The sequence below is a fragment of the Petaurus breviceps genome, unplaced genomic scaffold (genome assembly GCF_028583685.1).
Source record: "Petaurus breviceps papuanus isolate PSGF00001 unplaced genomic scaffold, PetGlider_PUasm1.0 90887, whole genome shotgun sequence".
In the NCBI taxonomy this organism is placed as follows: domain Eukaryota; kingdom Metazoa; phylum Chordata; class Mammalia; order Diprotodontia; family Petauridae; genus Petaurus; species Petaurus breviceps.
The window spans coordinates 32,447-41,744 of NW_027187370.1; positions in this window are offsets into that span (position 1 = coordinate 32,447).

Consider the following 9,298-nt stretch of genomic DNA (forward strand, 5'->3'; position numbering starts at 1 on the left):
TCTCTCTCTCTCTCTCTCTCTCTCTCTCTCTCTCTCTCTCTCTCTCTTTCTCTCTCTCTGTCTCTCGGTTCATTCCACTAGTTATAATTCTTCTTTACAACTTTACTACTGTGAAAATATATTTAATGTGAAAGTATGTGTAGAACCTGTATCAGCCTGTGTGCTATCTTGGGGTGGAGAGGGGAGGAGGAGAGGGAGAGGAAGAAAAATTGGAACCCACAAAATTTTGGAATTAAGTGTTGTAAGCTAAAAATAAATAAACCTAATAGAAAAAAAATAGATCTCTTCATCCAAATTTATTCCAGAGATAAGCACAAACTAGTTATCCATAGTTTGGGTCTGTCCTGTCAATCATCAATAACATAGGACCCTTCAACATCATAAAAATTGAATCTTCACCCATGTCATTCTTGATCAGGATTGTGTAATCCTTGGAAATGCTTTCTACATTAGTTTTGGCTACACTATTTAACCCCTGTGAGTCACCTGGAGTGGATAATGACCAGCAGGAATGAAAGGTCTCAGGAGGCATTTTGTCCAGTCCTAGCTAACTTCTCAGGGAAGAAAGTAGACTTTGTCTTCGTTTAGAGAGCACAACAACTTTTCTTTGATCTAGATTTGGCATAACATCATAGGCTCTTCACAATTAACCTATGGGTACATTGCAGTCCTCAGGTTAGAGTTTCCTAATCCTGCTCTAAAGAAGCTTCTTTGGGGCGGCTAGGTGGCACAGTGAATAGAGCACCAGCCCTGAAGTGAGGAGGACCTGAATTCAAATCCGGTCGCAGACACTTAACATAAAAAAACCCACAAACTAGCCGTGTGACCTTGGGCAAGTCACTTAACCCCAATTGCCCTACCTTCCCCCTCCAAAAAGCAAAAAAAAAAATTTCTATCCCTTATGAATAAAATCCCTTTCCCCAAGAATCACAGAATGTTACACAGGAAACAGAGATGTATAAGTACTTGAAAACTGAGTAGGGGATGTCACCTGATTGACCAGAACTTGAACAAGCAGAAAAATTTCTCTTAAGTACTTAAGGCAAGGTGGCACATTCATTTTTCCTTCCCTATGCTTCAATTACATGCAATTTCCTCCAAGTATAATGCAAGATCCATGCACTTTTCTATAGGAATCCACCATTTCTACCCCAGTGTCTGATACAGTCAATATGTTTTAGTACTCATTATCAAATGAATGAATGAACCAAAAGAAATAATGGAGAATAAACTAAGGAGACATAAGCAAAGTTCATAACATCTTTTCTTTTTTTTTAAAGCAATTGGGGTTAAGTAACTTGCTCAAGGTTACACGGCCAGTTATTATTTCTGGGTGTGGTGCTGAGTATCTGAGCCCGGATTTGATCCAGGTCATCCCGACACTGGAGCCGGTGCTCTTACTCGCTGAGCCACCTGGCCACCCCTAAGCAATTGGGGTTAAGTAACTTGCTCAAGGTTACACGGCCAGGTGTTTCTGGGTGGGTGCTAAGTGTCTGAGCCCAGGATTCGACCTCCAGGTGTTCTCAACACTGGAGCCGGTGCTCTTACTCGCTGTGCTACCTGGCTGCCCCCATAAAATCTTTTCAGTACAGGAAAACATGCAGGTACAGATCAAATCCCTGAGCTCAAAAGAAGTCCTCAGAGGGCATTGGTGCTGTATCAAATACTAAGGTATAGCTATTTCTCATTATGTTATACTATATTCCCTTTGGGGGGGGCATGGAAGTATTCCTGATGTCCCCAAGAACTTGGGTTTAAATATAGCTACATTGTATCATTCTGGACACTTTTCATAAGCAAGCCCTTTTATTCTTTGTCCCCAATGCAGATGCTCTGTCTATTACAATGGCTTACTAAAGAAGATAGGCTTTGCTTTCCCAGAGAAGGAATGGGGGAGTGGGAGGAGCAAATTTGGAAGTCATTAATCTCGAACTTTTCTATTTCTCAAAGACAATCCAATTTTCTTTGGGTCCCTGTTTTCACTTCAGTGGTAGAAAATGAATAGAGAATGAAACAATCACACCACCTACAGACACTGTACTAACATTTTTTAACAGTTGGATATTATTCAAAATTTTTTGTTCTATATTATTTTTACTTCACCAAATTTCCTAAATATTCTTCCCTGCCTATCTCCAGAGAGTCATACAATATAATAAAGGATAAAGAAGAAATGGGGGAAGCAATTTAGAAAATCTTAGCAACCGAAATATGACATTATATGGAGTGCCACACACCCAGTTTATTTCAGAGGTAATGTTTATTAAAATTTCAAAATGAATTATTCAATCATAGTTCATTAAATTCTTAACGGAATATTACTTGGTAAATCAGTAACTTATAAGGACACAAATTATTTTGACTTGTTTTTAAAGTCACTCCTAATCAAAGCCATGTGTCACTAAATATCATCTAATTTGATGGCTTGATATTTGTCTTTTTGTTGTTGTTGTTGCTATTTTTTGGAGGGGGGAAGGTAAGGCAATTGGGGTTAGGTGACTTGCCCAAGGTCACAGGGCTAGATTTAGTGTTAAGTATCTGAGGCCAGATTTGAACTCAGGTCCTCCTGACTCCAGGGCCAGTGCTCTATTCACTGCCCCCACCCCATCCCCTGATGTTTGTCTTAAAAGTGGTTCATTGAAAGTTAGTCAAGGTGGCTAGGTGGCGCAGTTAATGGAGCACCTACCCTGGAGTCAGGAGGACCTGAGTTCAAATCTGTTCTCATACACTTAACACAAAACTAACCATGTGTCCTTGGGCAAGTCACTTAATCCCAATTGCCATACCTTACTCCCTCTAAAAAAGAAAAACAAAAGTTAGTGCAATATCTGGATTTTCATTCCTCAATGAATATTTCTCATAATCTCCTTCTCTGAAGTATCACTGGGGAAAGAATATGACACTGAATTGGAAAAGTGATGCCATGAGGAATTTTAGGTCTAGTAGTTCCTGCCAAACTGGGATGGTTTCATGACTTTGTGAATGTGACTTAGAAGCTTAGAAGTAGAATGGTAAAGCAGAAAGAAAGTTTAATTTGTAATCAAGGGACTTTGTTTTAAACCCAATTAATGTTCTTTCTCTCCTGGCTGATGTAGGACAAATGGATTAATCTCTGTGCAACTCAGAGAATATCTGTAAAAAAATTAGTGCAGACATGATGAGTTCAGTTGTTTGAGTCTCTGGAAAAAACTCATTGCTAAGTCAGTGATGATAGGAGAGTGGAGGAGGTTTCAATGACAGAGCATTGTAGAAGGAGATGTTTCATTTATCCCTGTATCCTTCTTTTAAAGAAACTCTCCAATTTCTTAATATTATCCCCTCTCTCATCAGAACCTATTTTGTGAGAAAGAAGTATAACTAAGCAAAACAAACTTACCCATTGACTCCATTTGAACTCATGTGCTTCAGTCAGTGGCTGTCATCCATAGATTTTCCCTGAGAGCAGAAAGGCATATTTCATCATACGTCCTGTGAAATCAAGTTAAGTCATGTAAGTGCTGTGAATTCTGATGTCTAGAAGTGTTTTTCCCCTTTGTGTGTCATTGAATGTGCTGATGCCTTGCCTCGACTTAATCAACTGTACATCTATGTTCATGTTTTACGAATTTCTCTGAGTTCTTCATCTTCAGGTCAAATGGTGCAATAATATCCCATTGCATTCAAATATGCAATTCAGACATCCATTTTCCAATTGTATGGCAACCACTTTGCTTCCAGTCTTTTTTTTTCCTATGACAAAGATTATCAACTGCTTTGTAAAAGATGCCATAGGGATCAATCAAGAGAGCTTCCACTGAAACACAGCCACAGATCTTTATTATGGATATATCATAGATTTCTAGCCAGAGTGAATCACAGAGTTCCTTGAGGTTCATCTCATCATTTTACAGATAAGACACCTGAGGCCCAGGAACTTCAAGTGACTCACATAAACACACATAGCATTTTAGATGTGCAATTGGACCTTACGTTCTTTGTCTCTAGAGTCACATCTCTTTCCACTGTACCACAATGTCTTCTATTGAGCACTTACAACTAACTAAGGTCTGGGCAGGTAATTTTCTTTTTTGTTTGTATAGATAGGGTGAATAGTTTTTGAAAGACAAAGATGTATTTAGAGGATAGAAAGAGAGTCATTGGTAGTTTGAATATCAATGTTTCAAATGGACTCTTTTAAAAAAGGTTTGAAAGTTCTCACATCTTTAATGCATTTCTATCATTGTTGAGACAAGTTGAATGCCTTCCTACATTTTACTTCCATTTTTGTCCAAATGCATCATTGGAAGATTATTTTGAAGCCATCATATGCTAAGGATACTTATTCAACTATGAAAGAGAAAAAAAGGGGACCACAATGCTTCTCTTACTTTGATTTCATTTCTTCTTCTTTTAATAATATAAAATGAGATACATTCTTGTGCATAAGAACATTTCTAAATGTGGACCGCACACTCTTGGCTCCTGAAAAATTTTTGGATGGTAGTACTACTGATCTTTTGACAGTAAAAAGAAGTATGTTGATTCATTTCTCTGCCTATTTTTTGTTACATTAATGGTGGTGACTAATCAGTGGTGTTATCAATGTTTGAAAGAATATTTAAGGTGATGATTATTTTTCTGATTGTCTGATATCCATCATGATCAGAATGTAAAAATAGAAGGGCAGAGCCATTTGTTCAACTTTGAATTGCCTGGGTCACCCAAAATGTGATATTTAATACACAAGTATTTAAGTAGAGGTATACAGAGTTATTTAATACCTCTTTGTTGAATTAAATTGATCTGCAAAGATATAATACCAGTGTAGAATAAAATTATGAAAACATTTCTTTAAATATGTCAATATGCTGTGTTCACCGATTTACTACCTACTCTGTGATCTGTATTTATAATATTAGAATGAATGTGGTTTCTTGTAATGATAATGGGATTTGAACCTCACAATGGGATGGACTTGTTGACATGACAAGAAGGGGCTGAACTGGGAGGAGCTGATGCCGTGGATAGAGAGAGAAGCCCAAGCAGAGAAAGGCCAAAAGAACTTCCGGAAGCCAGCATCTGGAGGCTGCTGCTGTGGCTCTAGAGAGGGAAATGAGAACCGAGGGCTGAACTTGGAGGAAGCATGACTGTGGTGCTGGTATTTGTTCTGTCTGTTTCGATGTTACTGTGTCAGATTTGTCTGCTGATGGAGGATGTTGCTGTTGTTGCAGAAGTGCTGGGATGTTGCTGTTGGTTCAGAAGCCCTGAAAGAGGATTTTCTTGTTCTATGTCTACAGAAATCCCGGAGGAGGATCTTGTTGATGTTTTCAAGGGTCATGGGATTGTACTGATGATTTGTGCTAATTCCTCAGACCAAAGTTCTAGGTTGGTTGTTGGTTCTAGGTTGATTTTACAGGCAGAAAGTGAATTGATGAGGATGCCCAATAATATGTGTCTATGTTGTGTCTTTGTAAAGCCTTGTCTTCCCAGGAACAGAAACTACTGAGAACTTGCCTTTGTCAAAATGAAGAAAAGACCTCTCTTGGGTATTGAATGCTGTGATGATATTGTAACCTAGTTGTGACCTAGGGGTGGATGGCCTTTGTGTTTTGGGACTGACCAAATGAATGTACTTTGCTTATGATTGAAAATTAATCTTCAATTGAGACTTTCCAAGAGTGGAGTACTTTGACTTTTGTACTTTGTGATTGAGCTGAAGACTTAAGATTTTGTGACTGACCAAATGAATGTACTATCCAGGCGTGGAGTACTTTGACTTTTGTTCTTTGTGATTGAACTGTGAACTTACTAAACTATTGAGTTACTCAGAGTTTTTATTTGCTCTTTTCTGTGAATGTTTTGCCTTAATTTGTTACTGAATATATGGAAAGTTACTATGCTCCTAATCAGAACATGGAAGTTGTTTTTGCTTGGTGTTACACTTCTATACTCTTCCTCCTGCCACCACTCATACATTGACAAAATATATTGCAAACAGAGAGACAAACTGCCTTTTTTATGCATCGGTCCACCTAGACTCCATCATTTCCAACACAAAATGTACCAGCAAGACCTAGGGACAAAACTATGTGGAGACTGTTGGAGGAATGTAGAAAGCTTTTTTAGACATATGTCCCATGTTGGTAGAAATGCCAGGATATTATGATAATATCTCCAGTGAGATTAAGGTTCAGTGGTAGAGAGAATAATAGCCAGGTATAATTAGGCATAGGAGGAACTCATGTGGGATGCAGCTACTCAGAATTTTCCAGATATCTTCAGATTAGAGCTGAATATGGAGTTGCAGTCATGGCAATATTTAATGAATCATTGTGGGCAAGGGTGATAATTTCTAGTGCTGCTTATTTCCTGAAAATATCAGAGGATGTGGGTGAAACTATGGATGGCAACTTCTATTTATGTCTCTGATGGTAAGGAACACTGAGGCATAGAAAGTTTATATGGATTGAATTTTGGTCAGTATTGAGTACATGCAGGATTTCTGATAAACTATTTTTTCCTTCAGTGATCAATCAATTTCTGCAAAAGGGTTGCAATCCTTCTCAGAGCTTTAGCCTCTATGGGCAGCATATGAAGTTTGAATTAATCCCGCCAAATATATACAGGGCATAGTAGGTGAACTTTTATAGTATTAAGATTTCATGCATAAATAAAAGTGAATATGAATGTTCCAAGATTCTCCTTCAGACATAAGTGTTATTCCTTAGGAGATAAGTTTTTTTTTCTACTATAGGTCTAAACTCAGCTCTGAAATAATGGTGATTCCTTGCTTACATTTTCTTCTTTCAAAATTTTAGATGTTTATTTTTACTTTACAACATTCATTTCCACAAGATTTTGAGTTAAAAATTTTCTTCCCATCTGTACCCTACCCACCACCCCAAAAAAGCAATCCCATTGAATATCCCCTCCCCCAATATGCTGTCTCCCATATCTTCCCTGATACCCTCTCCAACTTTCCAATAGGAAAAATGGATCTCCATACCCCAGTGCCTGTATATCTTATTTCCCAGTTGCATGTAAAAAATAAATTAATAATAAATTTTTTTTAACATTTGATTTTAAAATTTTGAATTCCAGATTCTTTCCCTTCCTCCTTCATCACCCATCCTTACTGGGAAGATAACCAATTCAATATAGGTTGTAGATGTGTAGTTACACAAAACATTTCCATAGTGGATATATTGTGAAAGGCTGACTATATTTCCCCATCCTATACTGCCTCCCACTTGCTCTATTTTCTACTTTGATCCTGTCCATTTTTATTTATTTATTTAAATGCTTTATTAACTTCTGATTTACATAATTCATTTCCACCAGATTTTGGGTTACAAATTTTCTCCCCACTTTTCCCCCACCCACCGCTCCAAAATAGCAGTCCCACAGGATATCCCCTCCTCCAATCTCCTCTGTCCCATATTTTCTCGCATAACCCTTTCGAATTTTCCAATGGATCTCTATGCCTTAGTGCCTGTATATCTTATTTCCCAATTACATGTAAGATGGTATTAATAATAGTATATGTATGTATATATATACACAAACACACAAGACATATATATGTACATATATATTTGAATATTTGATTTTAAAACTTTCAATTCCAGATTCATTCCCTTCCTTCGCCATCACACACCCCCACTGTGAAGAAAAGCAGTTCATATAGGGTGAACATGTGTGGCTAATGCAAAACAACAACATAGTAGATATATTGTAAAAGACTGACTACACTTCCCTCCCTCCCATCCCACCTCGCACCCGCTCCACTCTCCACCCTGATCCTGTCCCTTTTCAAAAGTAGGGGCTTCCAACTTCCCTCTCCCCCAGCCTGCCCTCTCTTCCATATTCCTCCTCTCATCCCCTTCCCCCCCTATTCTCCTGGAGGGTGTGATACCCTATTTAGTGTGTATTTCACTACCTCCTCAAGCCAGATTCAATGGGAATAAGGTTGACTCATTCCATTTTGCCTTCCTATTCTTCCCCTCCATTGTAACCATTTTCCCTTGCCTCTTCTGTAAGAGATAGTTTACCCCAATCTGTCTCTCCCCATCTCCTCTCATTATATTCCTCTCACCTCTTAATTTAACCATTTAAGTATCATCCCTTCCTGTTAAATTGGTTCTGTGCCCTCTATCTATGTATACCTGTAAACATATATACACACATTCACATATGTATTCATATGTCCATATACACTCATACATAGACACACACACACAAACACACACACACACATATATTTCTAATCCCTTCAGCTACTGAGAAAAGTTTCATAAGTTACAATTACTGTTTTCCCATATAGGAATGTTAATAGTTCAACTTTGATAAATTTCTTATAATTTCTTTTCCCTGTTTACCTTCTCATGCTTCTCTTGCTTCTTGTATCTGAATGTCAAATTTTCCATTCAACTCTTGTTTTTTTTTTTCAGCAAGAATGCTTGAAAGTCCTGTATTCCACTGAATGACCATATTTTCCCCTGAAACATGATACTCAGTTTTGCTGGGTAGGTGACTCGTGGTGTTAATCCCAGCTCTCTTGACCTCCGGAATATCACATTCCAAGCCCTTCGATCCCTCAGTGTAGAAGCTGCCAGATCCTGGGTTATCCTGATTGTGTTTCCACAATATTTAAATTGTTTCTTCCTGGCTGCTAGTAATATTCTCTCCTTAATCTGGCTATTCTGGAATCTGGCTATAATATTCCTAGGAGTTTTCTTTTTGGGATCTTTTTAACGAGGTGATGTGACAGTAATGGCAATTAAAGATTCCCCTGTATTGGCTTGGTTTTCAAATTGATTGTGTTAAAACCCAGAGCTTGTTAATCCCACCTGTGGGATGGACTTGTTGATGTGAAAAGAAAGTCCTGAACTGGGAGGAGCTGGTGACGTAGATTTGGAGAGACAAGAGAGAGGCGGAAGATCTTTTTGGAAGCAGCACCTCGTGGAGAGAGAGAGACTAAGAGAATTGCTGGTGGCCGCTTTGAATTGCCCTGGACTTTTGAGACCTGCCCCCTGAGCTGCCAAGGACTGAGGAGACATGGCTGTTTTGCTGGTACTTTGTCTGTCTGTTTTGATGTTGTTTTGCCAGATTTGTCCACTGGTGGAAGACAGTCCTTTTGTTGAAGAAGTCCTGGAACCTGGCTGTTCACTAAGAAGCCCTGAGACTGTCCTGCAGACAGAGAGTGAATACTGTCCACTGGTGAGGGACAGTGCTGTTGTTGCAGGGGTCTGGAGACTGTCCTGCAGACAGAGTGAATACTGTCCACTGGTGAAGGACAGTGCTGTTGTTGCAGGGGTCT